Raw genomic sequence first — 21,487 nt, 5'->3', positions numbered from 1 at the left:
AGAAAGGCAGTGTTCTGGAGGTAGAGGTGAATGGTCTTGGTGATGGATAGAATTTGGGGTTTGAGACTTAGCTCAGGATCAGACAGGCTGCCAAAGTTGTAAATGGTCTGATTCAGTCTGAGGCTGAACCAGACTGCTCGCAGCCTTGATGTCATATTGGACCCCGAGATGAGCTCCCGAACACATAGCCGCGACATCACCAAGGCCGCCTATTTCCACCTCCGTAACATCGCCCGAATCCGCCCTTGCCTCAGCTGATCTGCTGCTGAAACCCTCATCCATGCCTTTGTTACCTCTAGACTTGACTATTCCAAAGCACCACTGGCCGGCCTCCCATTGTCCCCCCTCCATAAACTTAAGCTCATCCAAAACTCTGCGCCCGTATACGAACTCGCACCAAGTTTCATTCACCCATCACCCCTGTGCTCGCTGACCTCCATTGGCTCCCGGTTAAGCAATGCTTCGATTTTAAAATTCTCATCCTTGTTTTCAAATCCCTCCATGGCCTCGCCCCTCCCTATCTCTGTAACCTCCTCCAGCCCTACAACCCTTCGAGATCTTTGTGCTCTTCTTGTGTATCCCCGATTTTATTCGCTCCACCATTGGCGGCCGTGCCTTCAGCTGCCTAGGCCCTAAGCTCTGGAATTCCCTCCCTAAACCTCTCCGCCTCTCTACCTCTCTTTCCTCCTTTAAGACGCTCCTTAAAACCTACCTCTTTGATCAAGCTTTTGGTCACCTGCCCTAATATCTCCTTATGTGGCTTGGTGCCAGATTTTGTTTGCTAATGTTCCTCTTAAGCATCTTGGGGGCGTTTTACTATGTTAAAGGTGCTATATAAATGCAAGATGTTGTTGTTGTTGAGAGTATGGCCGGGCGGGGTAATCGAGTCAGTGGCAAAGGAAAGGAATTTGTCACTAGACTGAAGACAATCATAGGCGTCTACAGCACAGAAGAAGGCCATTTGGCCCATCATGCCTGTGCCGGCTGAAAAAGAGCTATCCAACCTAATCCCACTTTCCAGCTCTTGGTTCATAGCCTTGTAAGTTACGGCACTTCAAGTGCACATCCAATTACTTTGTAAATGCGATGCGTGGCTTCAGTTTTCCCAACGTGGAGCGAGAGGAGGTTATGACTTATCCAAGACTTCATGTCAGACAAGCAGTGTGACAAATGGAAAAAGCTTGGCCTAGAAATTCGGTGGTGCCCCATTTGGGGCGCTAAGCTCGCCTGGGTGCTGGATTTACCGCTGCGAACGGAGCCGTTTGCGCCATCCCAATATTCAGTTTCAGCGCCCCAAACGGAAGCGCGGCGCTGCTCGAGGCGCCCCGCGTCCCTCTTGGGGCGCTGAAACTGAATATCGCAGCGCAATGTGCCGCAGCGCCACACGCTGCGGCACGGCACGCTGCGGTACTGCAGGCCTTCCTCCCCTTCTTAAAGGGGAGGGGCCTGCACCAGCGCGATCCGAGATCGAGAGTGCCGGCAAAAGAGCCCGGCACCGAGGAGAAGTGCCGGGCTCTTGGGACACAGCCGGCACTGCCCGGGGGTGGGGGGGGAGCTCAGGAGGCCGGAGACAGTGGCGCGAGGAGGTGCTGGCAGGCGGCCAGCAAAAAAAATGGCCGCCCCGCACCTCCCCTTTAATTAGCGCCACTACCGCCGCAGGTAGGCCTCCCTGACCCGGTCGCAAATTGCAGACTGCTCGTATGCAGATTGTTGGTCATCCATCTAGGGATCCCAACACCAGTTACAGGGCAGGATCAGTTCCAATGGGCAGCTCCCCTCACAGTCAGGCTACGCAAAGGTTTGATAAAGTACCGGAGAACAGGTAGGTGCTGGCTGCTACTGTATTGCCAGGCATGGCTCCTGCTATTGCAGGGACATCTCATTACTCTGTACCCAGACGTTCAAGGTCACAGCCATCCCCAAAAAGGCTACACTGCCCAAACCAACCTGGCGCCACTGTTGCTACCCCCGCTCAGGAAATACTTCGGCACACCATAGGCTACAGAGTTGGACAAGGACACTTTATCGGGCAACCAAGGAGGAAAACGGATATAGGGCTTAAAGCGCATTTTCATGTAAATAGCACAAAATAAATATTGTCCTTTTTATTTTTGCTTAGTGTGGACAGTGTTTATTAGGTAGGGCAGTGGAAAGGTAAAAAAGTGCAGGGAGGGGGCTGAAAGGTGGCAGCCTCATTTATGTAGAGATAATGGCCTAGAAATTCGGTGGAGGCCTAAACGGGGCGCCAAGCTCGCCTGGGCGCCGGAATTTGCGCTGCGCACGGAGCCGCTTGCGCCCGCCGGAAATTCATCTTGTGCGCCCCAAGAGGGACACGGGGCGCTGTTGAGGCGCTCCGCGTCCCTCTTAGGGCGCTGAAACTGAATATCGCAGCGCAACGTGCCGCAGCGCCACACGCTGCGGCATGGCGCGCTGCGGTACTGCAGGCCTTCCTCCTATTCTTAAGGGGGAGGGGCCTGCACCAGCGCGATGAGCGATTGCGAGTGCCGGCAAAAGAGCCCGGCACCGAGGAGAAGTGCCGGGCTCTCGGAAAACAGCCGGCACTGCCGCGGGGGGAGATCAGGAGGCCGGGGACAGAGGTGCTGGCAGGCGGCCGCCGAAAAAAACGGCCGCCCCGCACCTCCATCTTAATTTGCGCCACTCCCGCCACAGGTAGGCCCCGTGAACCGGGCGCGATTTGCGGCCAGAGTAGCAGAGGCGGACGCAAACAAATATGGCGATCGGGGCAGTAGCGGGGCGCTGCGCACACCGATGACGTCATCGGTGGCGGCGCAGCGCTACAGGCTAATGCGCCATTAGCGCCCCCGATAAATATCGCGGGAGGCGCGGCCGGTGGCGCTACAGCCACTGACTGCCCTCTTTAGGCGCTAACTGCTGGTGTTACGCACCGAATTTCTAGGCCAATATTCTTTGGGCAGACAATGTATCAGTTTTAATAGCTTAAATAAAGTTTGTCTGTCGTGGCATATGTCAACTCCTAGATGCAATTCTCGATCACACCAACTCAGTGCTGGTTTTGTATTTCATGTGGATTTAATCTGGTTTAAGCTGCAGCTGTTTTTGCTTTTTTTTTGTTTTGTTTTATATTTTAAGTTTTTTTGTTGTAGCCTTTTGTTGTAGAGCAGAGAAATCAGAGAGAGAGCAGAGAAATCAGAGAAAGCAGAGAAATCAAAAAGGGCAGAGAAATCAGAGAGCGAGCAGGGAAATCAGAGAAAGAGCAGATAAATCAGAGAAAGAGCAGAGAAATCAGAGAGAGAGAGCAGATAAATGAGAGAAAGAGCAGAGAAATCAGAGAGAGAGCAGATAAATCAGAGAAAGAGCAGAGAAATCAGAGAGAGAGCAGAGAAATTAGAGAGAGAGCAGAGAAATCAGAGAAGGAGCAGAGAAATCAGAGAAAGAGCAGAGAAATCAGAGATGGCAGAGAAATCAGAGGGAGAGCAGAGAAATCAGAGAGAGCAGAGAAATCAGAGAGGGAGCAGGGAAATCAGAGAGCAGATAAATCAGAGAGAGAGCAGAGAAATCAGAGAGAGAGCAGATAAATCAGAGAGAGCAGAGAAATCAGAGAGAGAGCAGGGAAATCAGAGAGATAGCAGAGAAATCAGAGAGAGAGCAGGGAAATCAGAGAAAGAGCAGATAAATCAGAGCAGAGAAATCAGAGAGAGAGCAGAGAAATCAGAGAGAGCAGAGAAATCAGAGGGGGAGCAGAGAAATGAGAGAGCAGGAAATCAGAGAGAGAGCAGGGAAATCAGAGAGAGGGCAGGGAAATCAGAGAGAGAGCAGGGAAATCAGAGAGAGAGCAGAGAAATCAGAGAGAAAGCAGAGAAATCCAAGAGAGAGCAGGGAAATCAAAGAGAGAGCAGAGAAATCAGAGAAAGAGCAGATAAATCAAAGAGAGTAGATAAATCAGAGAGAGCAGAGAAATCAGAGAGAGCAGAGAAATCAGAGAGAAAGCAGAGAAATCCGAGAGAGAGCAGGGAAATCAAAGAGAGAGCAGAGAAATCAGAGAAAGAGCAGATAAATCAGAGCAGAGAAATCAGAGAGAGAGCAGAGAAATCAGAGAGAGCAGAGAAATCAGAGAAAGCAGGGAAATCTGAGAACGAGTAGAGAAATCAGAGAGCAGGGAAATCAGAGAGAGAGAGCAGAGAAATCAGAGAGAGAGCAGAGAAATCAGAGAGAGAGAAAGCAGAGAAATCAGAGAGAGAGCAGAGAAATCAGAGAGAGAGCAGAGAAATCAGAGAGAGAGAGCAGAAAAATCAGAGAGAGAGCAGAGAAATCAGAGAGAGCAGAGAAATCAGAGAGAGAGAGAGAGAGCGAGCCCAGAAATCAGAGAGAGAGCAGAGAAATCAAAGAGAGCAGATAAATCAGAGAGAGAGCAGAGAAATCAGAGAAAGAGCAGAGAAATCAGAGAGAGAGCAGATAAATCAGAGAGAGCAGAGAAATCAGTGAAAGAGCAGAGAAATCAGAGAAAGCAGGGAAATCTGAGAAAGAGTAGAGAAATCAGAGAGCAGGGAAATCAGAGAGAGAGCAGAGAAATCAGAGAGAGAGCAGGGAAATCAGAGAGAGAGCAGAGAAATCAGAGAGAGAGAAGAGAAATCAGAGAGAGAGAGCAGAAAAATCAGAGAGAGAGCAGGGAAATCAGAGAGAGCAGAGAAATCAGAGAGAGAGAGAGCGAGCCCAGAAATCAGAGAGAGAGCAGAGAAATCAGAGAGCAGAGAAATCAGAGAGGGAGAGCAGAGAAATCAGAGAAAGAGCAGAGAAATCAGAGATGGCAGAGAAATCAGAGGGAGAGCAGAGAAATCAGAGAGAGCAGAGACATCAGAGAGAGAGCAGAGAAATCAGAGAAAGAGCAGAGAAATCAGAGAAAGAGCAGAGAAATCAGAGATGGCAGAGAAATCAGAGGGAGAGCAGAGAAATCAGAGAGAGAGCAGAGAAATCAGAGAAAGAGCAGAGAAATCAGAGAGAGCAGAGACATCAGAGAGTGAGCAGAGAAATCAGAGAGCGAGCAGAGAAATCAGAGAGCGAGCAGAGAAATCAGAGAGCGGATAAATCAGAGAGAGAGCAGATAAATCAGAGAGAGCAGGGAAATCAGAGAGGGCAGGGAAATCAGAGAGAGCAGGGAGGTTGGACAGATACAGTGGGGTGAATTCTGTGTTGTAAACTTCTACAGTTCCTATTGTGGCATGTGTGCAGTTAAATAGATAGACTCTGAATACTCATATATTCATGTGCATGAGCCAGTGACTCATCAGCTACAAGAGATCTGCTGCCTAATTTACTGGGATTAGTGCCGCCTGGAATAAACTGTATGATACAATAGCACAGGCCAGATTATGCAGTAGTTTAACTGGTAATATCTGAAAATTAGGAGTCATGGGAGAGCCTGGGTGCAGCCATGCATCTTTGCACAGTCAGTGTTGCAGCACCTCAATGATGTGGAACACTGACAGCAGAACTGTCAAAATCAATTTGGACATGGCCCCTTTAAGGAAACCAACTGAGGACGTGTCATCAAATGACATCAACAGACCCGCTTCCTATTAATTGGCCGGGAGCCTCGCAGGGCGGGCTTATCAAGCCCAATTAACGTAAAATCGCTTGGAGAGTGCGGGCTGCAGTAGGTAGCGGTCCAAGACCGCGACACCAACCCCGTCCGCCCCGGACCTGCCTCGGTCAATGAAATCGCGGCCTTTAAATCAATTTTTCCCTTTGAACTAAGACTCATGTAGAGTTCTACGAACACTTCACTTGGGCTTTCTAAAGGGCAGGAATTTCCTCGAAGCTAGCAAACTGTGCTGGCGTTACTTTGTAATCCCAATTTATGCCAAGATGGTTTCCATTTTTGGCCTAGTCCCGAATTATGGAAATAAAACTGCTTCTCAGCACTGTCACTGTGGGGAGAATTTTAACCCCAATAAATGGGTTGGTGTCGGGTGGGAGGGTGAAGTGTTAAAAATGTGAATCCCAACCCCAAAACCAACCCGCCTACTTCTGGTTCAGCGGAGGCGGGACAGAGGGCAGGCAGCCAACCTGCTCCCAAGAGGCGGGGGGGGACTTAAATGTTATAATGAGGCTGGAAGCCTCGGATTTAACCTGTTGTGCAGGTTTAACTGCGGCTGGCCCAGGATCCAGGGCCTTAGGAATCCCGGCAGCTGCCGCGAGGTGAGGACCGTCTCCAGGAGCACTCCTTGTGGGGCAGGAGGAGCACCCCAAACTCCCCCACCATCAGCCCCCCGTCCTGGGATCGGACCCAACCCCCCCAGATCAGAAGCCCCCCCTGCCCCCGGGGTCGGGGATCGGAACCCCTCCCCGGGTCAGGGTTCAGCCCCCGGGGTTGGGGTTCAGGCCCCTGCAGGGTCGAAAACCCCCTCAGGTGGGTGATCGAACCCCCGCCCCCCCACCCGGGGTTTGGAACCTCTTGGGATCGGGGGCTCGCACTTCCCTGGGTCTGCGGCCTCTTCTCCAGCGATCCCTGCCCGACTGGAAGCCAGCCTGTCAATCAGGCTGATGTCCGGGCAGAGAGCCTGTCCGTGACATCACAGGCATGCGTGCGTGGAAACCCGGATTTCCCGCGCTCTACTGGGTTCCCCACCCCCCCGCTGCTGGCGGGTCAAAAACATAAAATTCCGGCCTGTGGATCTAATTTCCCATCCTCACTGAGAGGATTTTCAAGATGGCAGCCATTCATAGCCAGAAAGCAGTGAACATCAGCTCAGATCATTACTGAGGTCTCTTCATAATAGTAATAATCCTCAAACAGTCTGATTACTATAACATGGATATTTTGATAAAATCCATGTATACTTCGACTTTACTTGTATGCCTTCCATCGGCCTTTATTCTTTTTGGAATTCAGCACAAAGCCAAGCACTCAGATTTTCAGAAGAAATCTGTTTAAATTCATGAATCAGATATTGTATTCAGAACTCTCAGTAGAATGTTGTAAATGTATATCCCAGGAATAAGAAATTGGGCTAGAAATTGGGCTGCTTTGCGCCACTCGTTAGCGACCCCAGGGGGCGCTGACGGGGCGCAAATGCCCCAGCTCCCAGGTGCGGCGCCGCTAACGCCTCTCGTGAAATTCAGCAGGAGGTTACTGGTGGCAGTAGCCGGTAGCACCCATCTCCGCTGCGCTGGCGATGATGACGTCATCGCCTTGCGCAGCGCCCCGTTTGTGCTCTGGCCGCAAACTACCCTTGCACCCCCTGACCTATTGCCGGGCGATATGTGCGACAGGATCAGCGGGCGGCTTTGTAGCGGCGGTAGCGGGCGGCGGCGCTATTTAAAGGGCGGGTGTCGGGTGGCCATTTTTATTTCGGCTGACTGCCAGCACCTGCCCCCTTTCACATTTGTATGCGGGGTGTCGACCGCGATCGTTCAGCCCGATACTCCTCTTGAGTGCCGGACTGTTTCCATGGCACCCCGCTCCCCGGTGGTCCGGCAGGGCCCCGGTACGCGCAGCGCTAGGCCCCTCCCCTTTAATCAGGGGAGGAGGATTGCAATGATGCGGCGCTACGTGCAGCTGCTGCACATAGCATCGCGATATTGAGTCGCTGCACCTCAAGATGGAGGTGGAGCACTTCCAGTAGCGCTCCACCTCCTTCTTGGGGCGCTACTACTGAATTTACGGAGTAGGGGTGCAAACTTTTTCGGGGCGCTAAAATTAGCGTCCCGGCGAGGTTAGTGCCCCAAAATGGGCTATACCCAATTTTTCCTCCCTTATAACTCAATCATGATTTTGTCATTCTATTAATCATCAATGATTAGGTTCTTCATTTAAGTAGTAAATTCTGTACCCTAACATCCATATTGAGTGGGCTTATGTCTCGTATATGAAATACATACTGAAAACTGCTGTTGCAGTTCGCACAAGATTAATTATCCTGACAGCTTTCAATATGCAATGTGTATAGGGAGACTCTGATGCGACAAAGTGTTCCAGTTCCTTGGCCTAGAAATTCAGTTGCCTTAGCGCCGCTTTTGAGGCGCTAGAGGGACTAGCGCCAGAGTTATGGCCAGTTTAAAAATTCCCTGGGGCCCTAAATCGGCGTTGCACCGGTAGCGCTGCGCCGGCACCGATGACGTCATCGGTGTGCGCAGCGTCCCGGTTGCCGTGGTAACCCGCCCGAACTCTGAAATTGAGTTGCGGCCGCCTCGCCCGTGGCAGCCGCAAGCAACGTTCTGTCAGAGGTGCATTACTCCAGTTTGCGCCGGCGCATTAAAGGCCCCGCGGCGGCCGGCCACTTTCCCGCCGGCCGCCTGCCCGCAGCTCCCTCCCCGGACTTCTCCCCCCCCCCCCCGCCCCGGAACAGATGCAAGCCCGGCACTTGTCCGAGGTGCCGGGCTCATTTTTAAGCTGATTTGCGCGGGCCGCGGCCGGGTGCAGGCAGCTCCTCCTTAACGGGAGGAGGAGGCCTGCACGTCCCCAGCCTGCCGCACCGCATCGGGTGCCGCAGCGCCGGAACAGCGCCGCAATGGGGCAGTTAGCGCCCATTGGGAGGCGCTGAAACCCTCCAGTAGCGCCGGCAGCCGTTTGGGCGCGGCGCTACTGAATTTTTGGCGCGCGCAGGGGGACTTAGCGCCGGCACTAACTTCCGGCGCTAAAGCCCTGGCTGCGCCAAAACTCAATTTCTAGGCCCTTGTCTTTAAAACCACTGCATAAAAATCAGTTGACAGCTCGAATCATTACAGCTTGTTTTCTCAAATCATGCAATGCCTAGATTAAGAACCCAGCGGTCCTCTGCAAGCTGTCACTTAATCCTCACAGTGCTTGGCCTAAATCACTCTTACACTTAGCTTTTTAAAAAAAATCAGAATAAAATAACCACTTTTCCGGTTTGCTAATACTTCACGTACAGGGATACTGGAAATTTAAATGTTAAAAAAAGTTTTGAGTGAGATTCCTCATTTCCTTCCTTGCTAGCGCCTGTTTTCTTAATGCTAATCTATCTTTATTATCTCAAATATTTTGTGAAATATTTCCCTCTGGGTGATGAGATTAATGAAACGATAGATATAAGTAAAGAGGTGGGCAGGACCTGTAGCGAGTGGTAACAGGCTTTCCATTGTTACTACTACTTTCAAGTAATGTCCAAAAATGAGTGTAAGAAAACTAATAACACAAATAATCTGGTTGTGAAGGATTGTGGGTTGGAGGAGGGGAGAGACCCAAACCAAAAGTGAGTCCTGAGCTCACCATCGGAACAAGGTTTGTTATGTGAAGGAAAGGAGGGGTATACATTGGCCCAGTAATGCGGGTCCCAACGCGTGAGTACGGACGGGGTACTCACGCGTGGGCCCGATGGAAGTGCCGGATTTCAATATGCACAGCGCATGCGCAGAAAACCGGCATTTCCTTTCCTCTGAACCAAGGGGTTCAGAGGTCGAACGCGTGTGCGCAGGAGTCTGCGCGTGCGCGCTGAAATTCCTTTTTTTTTAAAGGTTTGCGCGTGCGTGAAGGCCTCAACTTTTTACGAATGTAAAAACCAGGCGTAAGGACTGCATTTTAAAAGGTAAGTGGTCTAATAATTAAAGTTAGAATTTTTTTTCCACAGGTTTATTATTTTTAAAGAATTTACAGTAAGGTAAGTGTATTTTTAGACCCGATATCTTGAAAAAAAATTTTTCAGAAATTTGAATAATTGTTTAAAATAGTTTTTTAAAGTTATTAATAGTTCATTTAATTAGTGGGATTTTTTAAAACTTTTATTTGAAGTTTAAGTACTGTTTTGGGCGCCCGGAGTTTTCATGAGTTTGACAGTTCTTACTATCAAACTCATGAATGAACTTTTGCAAGCTCCGATTGGTTGCCCAGTGCTCACGTGATCCCAGCCGGCTCATCGAACTAAGTACGCCACTGGGTCACGCAAGCACAGCGTGCCGGGAGCTGAACCGGGCCACAGACCGGAAATCCACGCAGGCCCAGGCCTCAAATGTAGGCGCGCCATGTAAGTGTAGGTCGGGGGCTTGCACCCGCGGGGAAGCCCCCGACCCGAATTTCTGGGCCATTAATTCTGACTGTATTTTCCTAAACTAACTCAATCCTGACATTTATTATAGAATGACCAAACCTAAGCCTTTCCTTTATACAATATTTGGTGGCTATCCATGCTCTTGTTTCAGATGTGTTTTATATCCCCTTTGATCTCAGTCAGATTGCTGTTTGTTTCGAAGTCTCTTGCAATTATGGAAAGTGTACTGGGTAAAATGTATTCATCATTATTTTTCAATTTGTAATCTTGCCAACATAAATAAAATATAATGTGCATTTTTTAAAGCAATGTTATAATGACTTTTGATCATCATAATTAATTTATGTAGATTTTTTTACTAGATATCTTGTGGCATTCTTCATGAATTAAAAAAAGAGAGAGCTCTGTCACTTTCTCACTCTCTAATTCTTCTTGTGTTTCACTTGCTGTGTCTCCCTCTATGGTCTCGTTGCTGTTTTGTCCCCATGTTTTCCTTCTCGCTCTTGCTGTCGGTCGTCCCTCCCCCTCTGGCTCCTCTTCCTTTTGTGTGTCTCCAGTGCCTCTGTATGGCTCCCACACATGCTTCTTTACTGATGTCGTAAATTGTCCAAGCTCATGCTAGTGGGGAGGGCCCTCACCCATGACCAGCGGATATTGGTAAAATCAAAAGCACGTTGCTTGGTATTGTACGCCCGTTATTGTACAGAGATATCAACTGGCAGCAGCGGAGCTACCTCACTGTCACCATGGACTCCGACAATCTCAATACCCATTCGCTTACCATTTTTGAATCCAAGCAGGGAAATAGCTGGCAGCAGGGTTGGAGATGGGAGTGTGGAGAGACTGCCCCAGGGTGTGCTGCAACATAGGTAATTGAGAGCTGCAGTGAGGACCATGGGGTGATGTGGCTGGGAAGAAGCAAGGAGTCGGGAGGGAGTGGGGTGCCGGCCCCAAAATGATCATGCTGCAGAAATGGGCGACACTTTTGTTGATGGGTCAAGGGCTGAAGTACGCTTTGACAGGGATTCGGAATTGTAAATGGAATTGGGAAGGTGGTGAAGGATTCAAATGCCTGGGAAAGAGTGGAAGGTGATGCTGAAGCTGGACAAAATGTTCAGAAGAGGAAAATTTATGAGTCAGGATTGCAATTTAAACTAATTAATTTTTTTTATGTTATCTTATAAATGTTAGTTGTAAAGAATAAACTTACCGCCGTTGCACAGCCAGCAGGGAGCCTCCTCAGCTGAGAGCACAGAATGGAAATTCATGTTCAGGCTGCACACAATGTTCCCACTTACGATATTTAAATGATTGGAAAATCGTATGCAGCGCACGTCCAGATTTCTGATGACAAGGCTCCCCGGCAGGAGTGCAAGGTCGAAAAATTACCTCAAATATAAATTCTAAATTTTACTTTATGCTGTAACGTATGTTTGCTACTGTTTAGTCTTGCTGCATCATGAACATTAAGAAATTTGCCAACCAATTGCGTGATATTTGGTTATCGGATACCGTGACACTGACGCAGGAAGTGTGACTGACGTGTGCACCAGATGTACCATTTTTAATTTGCTGATGGTGAGTTGGAGGATATGTTGGGAAGATTTCCATCGTTATTGCCTGGACAATAAGTGACGTAAGAAAATTACTAGGCACTTGGTGTAAGCGTTAAACAAAGCTTTAATCAACTGTTTTACAACATAGAAACATAGAAGATAGGAGCAGGAGTAGGCCATTCGGCCCCTCGAGCCTGCTCCGCCATTCAATGTGATCATGGCTGATCATCCAAATTCAGTACCCTGTCCCTGCCTTCTCCCCATATCCCTTGATCCCTTTAGCCTTAAGAAATATATCTAACTCCTTCTTGAATATATTTAATGAACTGGCCTCCACTGCCCTCTGTGGCAGAGAATTCCACAGGTTCACCATTCTCTGGGTGAAGAAATTCCTCCTCATTTCAGTCCTAAATGGCTTACCCCTTATCCTTAGACTATGACCACTGGTTCCGGACTCCCTGGCCATCAGAAACATCCTTCCTGCATCTAGTCTGTCCAGGCCTGACAGAATTTTATAGGTTTCGATGAGATCCCCTCTCAATCTTCTAAACTCCAGTGAGTATAAGCCCAATTGACACAATCTCTCCTCATACGTCATTCCTGCCATCCCAGGTATCAGCTTGGTGAATCTTCGCTGCACTCCTTCCATGGCAAGCACATCCTTCCTCAGATAAGGCGACCAAAACTGCACACAATACTCAAGGTGTGGTCTCACCAAGGCCCTGTACAACTGCAGTAAGACATCCTTGTTCCTGTACTCGAACCCTCTTGCTACAAAGGCCAACATACCATTTGCCTTCTTAACCGCCTGCTGCACCTGCATGCTTACCTTCAGCGACTGGTGCACAAGAACATCCAGGTCTCTTTGCACTTCCCCTTCTCCCAATCTATTGCCATTCAAAAAATAATCTGCCTTCCTGTTTTTGCCACCAAAGTGGATAACCTCACATTTATCCACATTATAGTGCATTTGCCATGTTTCTGCCCAATCACCTAACCTGTCCAAATCGTACTGGAGTTTCACGACATCCTCCTCACAGCATACCCTCCCACCCAGCTTTGTGTCGTCTGCAAATTTGGAGATATTACATCCAATTCCCTCGTCCAGATCATTAATATATATTGTGAACAGCTGGGGTCCTAGGACCGATCCTTGCGGTACCCCACTAGTCACTACCTGCCACTCGGAAAATGACCCGTTTATTCCAACTCTTTGCTTTCTGTCCGCCAACCAGTTCTCTATCCAAGTCAATACCTTGCCCCCAATCCCATGTGCCTTAATTTTGCATGCTAATCTCTTATGCGGGACCTTATCGAAAGCCTTCTGAAAGTCCAAATACACCACATCCACTGGTTCTCCCTTATCTATTTTACCAGTTACATCCTCAAAAAATTCCAGTAGATTAGTCAAGCATGATTTACCTTTTGTAAATCCATGTTGACTTTGTCCAATCCTATCACTACTTTCCAAGTGCTCTGCTATTACATCTTTTATAATGGACTCTAGCATTTTCCCCACTACCGATGTCAGGCTTACCGGTCTATAATTCCCCGCTTTTTCTCTACCACCTTTTTTGAATAGTGGGGTAACATTAGCTACCCTCCAATCCATGGGTACTGTTCCAGAGTCTATTGCGTTCTGGAAGATGACCAGCAACGCATCTACTATTTCTAGGGCCACTTCCTTAAGTACCCTGGCATGTAGATTATCAGGCCCTGGGGATTTATCGGCCTTCAGTCCCATCAATTTTCCTAACACCATTTCCCTACAAATACTGATTTCTTTCAGTTCCACCCTTTCAACAGACCCTATGTTCCCCAGCATCTCTGGGAGGTTATTTGTGTCCTCCTTAGTGAAGACAGAACCAAAATATGTATTTAGTTGGTCTGCCATTTCTTTGTTCCCCATTATAAATTCCCCTGATTCTGACTGCAAGGGACCTACGCTTGACTTCACCAATCTTTTTCTCTTCACATATCTATAAAAGCTTTTACAGTCAGTTTTTATGTTCCCTGCAAGCTTACTCTCATAATCTATTTTCCCTTTCTTAATTAATCCCTTTGTCCTCCTTTGTTGAATCCTAAACTGCTCCCAATCCTCAGGATTATTGCTTTTTCTTGCCAATTTATATGTCCTCTCCTTGGATCTTATGCTATCCCTTATTTCCCTTGTTAGCCACGGTTAAGTCACCTTTTTTGTTTTATTTTTATGCCAAACTGGGATGAACAATTTCTGTAGTTCATCCATTCGGTCTTTGAATGTTTGCCATTGCCTATCCACCATCAACTCTTTGAGTGACATTCCCCAATCAATCCTACCCAACTCGCTCCTCAGACCATCGTAGTTTCCTTTATTTAAATTGAGGACCCTAGTCTCTGAGTCAACCACTTCATTCTCCATCTTAATGAAGAATTCAATCATATTATGATCGCTCTGACCCAAGGGGCCTCATACAACAAGATTGCTAATTAATCTTTTCTCGTTACATAATACCCAGTCTAAGATGGCCTGATCTCTGGTTGGTTCCTCGACATATTGGTCCAGGAAACCATCCCGTAAACACTCCAGGAATTCCTCCTCCACAGTATTGTTACTAATTTGGTTAGCCCAATCTACAGTATATGTAGATTAAAGTCACCCATGATGACTGCTGTGCCCTTATTGCACGCTTCTTTAATTTCCCTTTTAATGCCATCCCCAACCTCCGCCTTACTGTTTGGAGGTCTATATACCACTCCCACTAACGTTTTCTTCCCCTTAGTATTTCTCAATTCTACCCATACAGATTCCACATCTCAGAGCTAATATCCTTCATTACAATTGTGTTAATCCCTTCTTTAACCAGTAATGCTACCCCACCTCCCTTTCCTTTTTGCCTATCTTTCCTGAATATCGAATACCCCTGGATGTTGAGTTCCCAGCCTTGGCCATCCTTGAGCCACGTTTCCGTAATCCCAACCAAATCATATTCATTTACCTCTATTTGCGCAGCCAATTCATCCACCTTATTATGAATGCTCCTCGCATTAAGACACAAAGCCTTCAGGCTTGTTTTTTTAACGCTTTTAGACCTATTAGAATTATTGTTTACTGTGGCCACTTTTGATTTAAACCGCTGATTTCTCTGACTGCCACTTTTGTTTTTCTCCTTCCTATCTTTTGCTTTTATCCTTGGAGGTCTAGTTGTGTCCTTCACTAGTTCCTGTTAAGAATGTCCTGCGCAAGCTGGGCCCATGCCAGAGTATTTATACACTCCCTGGACAGTGCCACCCATAGGCCACTCAGTATCATTTCATAAGTCTTTCTTTCATGAATGACTGATTCCTGTCAATAAGCATCACCTGGGCAGAGCACAGAGAGAAAAATCTGGCAGGGAGGATCGCATGTCGGTGATAGAAGCCACCTCATTTTCCTTCCATTGGTTATGTGAGGGGCGCGTAAATGTCTCCATCAGATCTCCCTTTCTGTGCTTCTCTGTCAGATCTTCTTTTCCGTGCTCTGCGCAGGTAGTGCTTAATGTCCAGTTGAGAAAGACAGATATTTACTGTAGTTTATGTCAAGTGCTTAGGGGGAGAAATTCATGTTCACCAGGAAAGTTGCCGGTGTCACCGTCAAGCACTCCCAAGCCAGGCGTAGCACAGCCAGATGCAGAGTAAAGCCCCCAGTACTCTGCCTCAACGACATGCTTCAGGCCCTGCTGCACCAGTCTAACTATTTTCCATTTCTCACAACAGTCGTCTTTTGGCCTTTCTGTGCAAGAATGGCAAACAGTGGTGAATCCTGGACAGTTTTGTACTGTAGGTCCATGCCCACGAGGAACTGGGTTGAAACTTCCCAAATTCATTTTTTGCAAAGGCCCCATACAGTCAGCAGATAGTGAAGACTTTCTTAAGAAGTTCCTAAAGATAATGTGGAAGCTAAGGGCGAGATGCTGCTTGCGTGAACCAAACGGTGGAGCGGCGTAAATCAACCGGCAACTTCTGGAGCTTCTCAACTCACGGCGTATCTCTTAATCTCCTGAACTTGCTGGCTGAGTTGGTCAGCAATAATGGCGTGTGTGGTGAATGTGCCATAATTGCTCCAGAAAGATTTGACTCTAATACTCAACAGTAATTTCAAGTTGAATGGGTTTCAGTGTCTTGCACAATTCACGCGCGGCCAACGATATAATTGAAGTTTGAATTCGGATGAGCTGAGCATGCCTTCCTCGGTTAACCACTGTCGCAATCAAAAGCAGGGTCTGAGAGGAAAGGAAAGCAATGTACACATCTCAATGTATGATTTCAAAATCATTTCCTTTCAAGATCTACAATAACTAGGTTGTCTCCATGTGCACAGCTCACAAGATTTATGAGAGTGACTAAACCAAGTCAAACATAAAATGGCAGAAAATAAAACTTGGAATAAGACCAAATTATAGCATCTTCATCAGATTATTCAGGATTGCATGTGATGGGTACATTATGAAGGCAGCTGGATGATGAACGCAGCTACCTTTAAACCAGTACGAGCTGTGAGGAGGTCGGCCAGGGCTAAATTTCATTCATGGGCATAAAGACAACGGGCAGAATTTTGCCTACCCAGGCGGGTCCTACGGGCGGTGTCCGTGGGGGGTCACGACCCCACTGCTGGCTCCATCCTGCTGTTGAAAATGAACTTACCTTAATGGGGCTATTAAGCCGGCCCAGTGTGTTACCCAGCCCAATTAGATGGAGCGGGTCTGGTGACATCATTCATGATGCGTTTTCAGCCAGGATCTTTAAAGGGACCATGGCCATATTACATTTGAAGTTTAATCTAACATAGTGCTGTCAGTGTACTACAGCATTGGAGTGCTGAAAACACTAACAATGGCGGCACAGAGGCAGAAGGCTGCACCCAGGCTCTCCGAAGACTCCTTCCATATGCTTATGGATGGAGTCAGAGCATGCAGGGATATCTTCTTCCATTCCGATGGGCGGAAGAGACCTCCCCAGGAGACCAAGACAGCCTGGTTGCACATTGCAGAGGAATCACGAGCAGGGATGTGGTCAGGAGGACCTGGGTGTAGTGCCGCAAACGTTTCAATGATCTCATTAGATCAGGAAACGTTAGTACAAAGCCACACTCAACTGCATCCTGCTGTGCCACTCATCACATCCCCATCACTCTGCCTTCCCTACCCTACTCCTGCACATCCTTACTCACACCAACTTACCTTGCACCTCCACCCATCCCTCTCTATCTACATTATCACTTCCCCATCTCACTAGCCACCCCTTGCACTCAACCTCATCCTCGTCCAATTATACCAACTAACAACACACAAGGGTAGCCACTTGAGTGTTTTATCCAATGTTTATGTAAAGTTTCTGTTAATGTGCTGTCAAACAAAAATATCTTTATTTTCAACACTTTGCATTCTTACTGATTTGTGTGTACCTTTGGAAGTGTCTTAATGAGTTACAGTGAATGTTGAGAATGGTGATGAGTGTGAAAGGAATGGCTTGGGCATTGCAAGGATCCTTTATGGTGTTGGTGTGGGGTGGTGCCAACCTGGCACATCATGTGGCAGCCATATAGGTGTACAGTGTCAAGTGAAGTAAATCTGGCCATGATGAGGCCGTCCCTGGCCTCCCGGGCAGCAATGTGGTCGGATGCTGATGCCCTGTATCCTGTGCAGCATCAGGTGATTGCGGAGAACGTTGGTGTAGTTGTTGGTGCTGCTGGTATGCCTGATGCTGCTGGTGTTGGGGCTGATCGTGGTCCAATTCTAAGGACCAAGGAGTGACAGTATAAACGGCATCCATGCTAATGGAATAGATGGCAGGTGAAGTAGAGATGGCAGAAGCATTCTGTCAGTGGTGAGAGAGGTTCTTCCAATGAGGTGACACTGGATGGAGTCCTTGCTGGAAAGAATTGCAGCCTGCAGAATCTGTGCTGGAAATGGACTGAGCAACAGCTTCTGCCTGTCAGGTGGGAGCTTTTACTGTACATTTGATGCTGTGAAGTAATCAGCTGGAGCAATGGCCACTGAACTCCCGCCTCAGATTGGCAGATGTGGTTCCCGAGCTGTGTGAATCCCGTGGCCATGCAGGGAAATTTAAAAAGTGAAAAAAGGCTCTTAAGTGCCTGTAAACTACCTGATAATTATTTCAATTGGGTCACCCGCCGCTGCCGGTCAAGTCGGTTCCACGATGACAGATGTGCCTGGGGGAAAGGTGCGTGGGAGCGAGATGACAGCGGGTTCCTGACCCACTGTCAAAAATAACAACTTTCCCACCCGACCCGCCGCCGATCGCGCCCGCTACCACCCCAGAAAATTCTGGCCAATGGGATTTCACTGAATGCATTCGAGACTCTGTGAAAACAAATCATCAAAGTTGATGCCATCCCATCAGGGTCTTGGCAGTTATAAGTAATATTTTAAATAAAGGTATTCTGTGTTGCTGAAGCAAAATACTGCGGATGCTGGAAATCTGAAATAAAACAGAAACTGGTTACATTGAATAATCCCTGAAAGTGGGCACAGGGATCGCGATGTGCAATTAACCCGCACTTGTTGTTTGCACTGCAGACAGGACTGCTACTTCGTGCTGCCTGCGCATTACCGTGATTTCTGCGAGCAGCCAGCACTCCCTGCACTGTTGATAGGCTGCACACATCAGCAGGGGGCCCAATATTGTGAGTGGCTCAAACCACTTAAAGCTACAAAAGCAAAATATTGCGGATGCTGGAAATCCGAAATAAAATCAGAAAATGCTGGAAATACTCCGCCGTTCTGACGAAAGGTCCATTGTCCTGAAACGTGAACTCTGTTTCTCTCTCCAAAGATGCTGCCTGACCTGCTGAGTGTTTCCAGCATTTTCTGTTTTTAATTCTGTGGTATTGATTTGGTTGCAAAGCAGACTTTCAAAAGGAGCCCGGTTTCAATATTCCCAGATTGATTCAAATATGTGGCCCTGAAAATCCTCGGGGGTTCTGCTGGGACATTTGCTCGGGGTCTCCGTGCAATTACGCGGATTGGGCTGTCCTGCCTCTGCCCCTTCACCTGACCCATGTAGATCAGGTACCTTCCCAACCCTCGCCCAAACTCTGGTGGGGTCGGTGCAGGAAGGCACCATCAGCTGTGCTCCTGGCTGTTAGACCACGATCATAGCCTGAGTCATTTTGGGGCTTCTTCCTCTCTCAGGCAGTCCCTCGGAACCGAGGATGACTTGCTTCCACACTAAAAATGAGTTCGCAGGTGGCTGATGAGTCCAATGCGGGACCTACAGTCTCTGTCACAGGTGGGGCAGACGGTGGTTGAAGGGGCGGGTGGGTGGGGTGCTTGGGTTGACGTGCGCTCCTTGCGCTGCCTGCGCTTGGCTTCCGCTTACTCCCGGCGAAGAGACTCGAGGAGTTCGGCGCCTTCCCGGATGCTTCTCCTTCACTTTGTGTGGTCTTGGGCCAGGGATTCCCAGGTGTCAGTGGGGATGTTGCACTTTTTCAAGGAGACTTTGAGGGTGTCCTTGAAGTGTTTCCTGTGCTCACCTGGGGCTCTCTTGCCGTGCCGGAGCTCCGAGTAGAACGCTTGTTTTGGGAGTCTCGTATCGGGCATGTGGACAATGTGATCCGTCCATCGGAGCTGATCGAGCGTGGTCAAAGCTTCGATGCTGGGGATGTTGGCCTGAGCGAGAACACTGACGCTGGTGCGCCTATCCTGCCAATGATTTTGCAGGATCTTGCGGAGGCAGCGTTGGTGGTACCTCTCCAGTGCTTTGGGGCTTATACCTTTGGTGGATTGTTGTGCTTCTCCCAATTCCAGCTTCAGGCACTTCTAAGTCAGGAATCGCATGGCACAGTTGCAAAATAAAGCTTGGTCTGCTCTGGCCCACAATCTTGCCCACAGCCTCAGAGGAACATGGTGTGAACATTCTCACCTTTCAGGCAAGCTTGCTCATGGGGCCTGAAAACCTGCAATCCCGTTCTGACCTTGTAAGATTGGTGGGGCAGGAAGTGCCTCACCTACCAGCTTTCCCTAAGGCATGCATGTTGCATATTCTTGGTGGGCACTCTCACCAGCATTGGTGCAGTTTGGGTGCTCCTAGGTGTGGTGGGGGCAGGGGGCGCCATTGACAGAAGGTGGTGACAGCCAGCTACTTGGAAATGATTTCATAAATCATTGGAAAAAATTAATTTAAAATTGATCTCAGGAAACCTATTCTAACCCAATTTACTTTTCAATGGACAAAAAACATCACTCTACTAAATATATCGCAGATCAAGAATATATTATTTGTGATGGAACTAATCTACACCTAACGATTTCAACAAATTTGACTACAATAACGTTATTCTGAGACATTTTCAATCTCAAGTCAACCGGGTCAAAATTCCACTGAGCACAATTTTTAGCACAATTTGCAGGTTAATGTGCTTGACATAAGAAAACTACTAGGCACTTGGTCTAAGCGTTAAACAAAGCTTTAATCAATTGTTTTACAACATGGAGGTCTAGTTGTGTCCTTCACTAGTTCCTGTTAAGAATGTCCTGCGCAAGCTGGGCCCGTGCCCGAGTATTTATACTCTCCCTGGACAGCGCCACCCGCAGGCCGCTCAGTATTATTTCATAAGTCTTTCATTCATGAATGACTGATTCATGTCAGTGCTTATGTAAAATTCTTACGTGTGCTTTCGTAGCAAAGTCGCTAACTCTTTGAAATAAATATTGTCGCAACTTGGGTAGCATAGCATGCATGTGAATTTAATCTAAGCATGTTAACCAATGTTAACCAGGTTAACCAATCTAAATGTACACTCTCGGGAGCCACAAGCCTACATTTCGTTGTACTGCACTTGTGCACTAACAATGACAATAAAGTTGATTATTATTATTATTATTATTATTTCAATCCATGTGTGAGCATCTTTAAACTATGCCAGTGTTGGTAGGAGTGGATGGGTGCACAGTGCATTTAGTTGCTGTTGAATTGCCAGCGTAATTTATTTCCTTTCCTGTGACACCCACTAGGCCTGGCACAAGCTGTCTTCACACTGCACAATAGAAATTAAAGTGTGCTGCTTTTGCCCTAAATGTCATTCCATTTAAAATTGCTTTCCTATCAACCAAGACAGGCCGAGTCTGGTGGTTCATTACTCAGCTTCCTTAAGTAAAGCCTGTCCAGCACCACATTTATACCACTAGTATCCTAGATAGGATGGGACAGATTGAACCCTGAATCCATGTGTCCTGGTTCGACACACCAGCGTTTCCAATCATCTCATCAACACTCGCCCCAGAAAGAAGACTAGCGCAGAGTCTGTTTCTAAATGTGATAAGTGGAATTGTACATGCTCAGAAGGCAGATACAAAAAGCCTGGTGTAAATATAATTACTGAAGACAGTCGTACTGCGATTATCTTCCATAATGGGCGGGGGCAGCCCTCCTTCACCTGGTGGGTAACGGAAAGAGACAGATAACCAAGAATTCATAAATCTCCCTTCTGCGCTAGGGAATTAGAAATAAACTGCATGAGCTACTCTGTTTTATAAAGCATCCAGGAGGTCCAACAGACACCTCGAGCCATTTCATATACTGGCCTGCCACTGAATGGCAGTTATATTCCATGTAGAGTCAAAACCAACTGGTGTGGAACAGTCTCACTAATGCAATCACACACAGAAACCGCTGGAAAATCTCAGCATCCGTGGAGGGAGAAACATTTCAGGTCGAGAACCTTTCGTCAGAACTGGAAAAAAAGCAGGTAAAGGGATACATTTTAAAGCAAGTGGGGGCTGGGAAAAGGGGGAGGGGGATGAAAGAACAAAAGGGGCGGTCAGTGATAGGATAGAAAGCAGGAGAGATTAAGAATCATTGAGAGACATTAAGAGATATTCAAGGCGAGAGGAAGTGGTAATGGGACAGGTTAAGGAACAAAGGATGGCTCTAGATGGAGTGTGAATTGCGCTGGCAGAATGAGGG

This window comes from Somniosus microcephalus, chromosome 14 (genome assembly GCF_052327205.1).
Source record: "Somniosus microcephalus isolate GS21.2 chromosome 14, FLI_Smic_1.0, whole genome shotgun sequence".
Taxonomy (NCBI): domain Eukaryota; kingdom Metazoa; phylum Chordata; class Chondrichthyes; order Squaliformes; family Somniosidae; genus Somniosus; species Somniosus microcephalus.
This window is presented reverse-complemented; position numbering follows the sequence as displayed.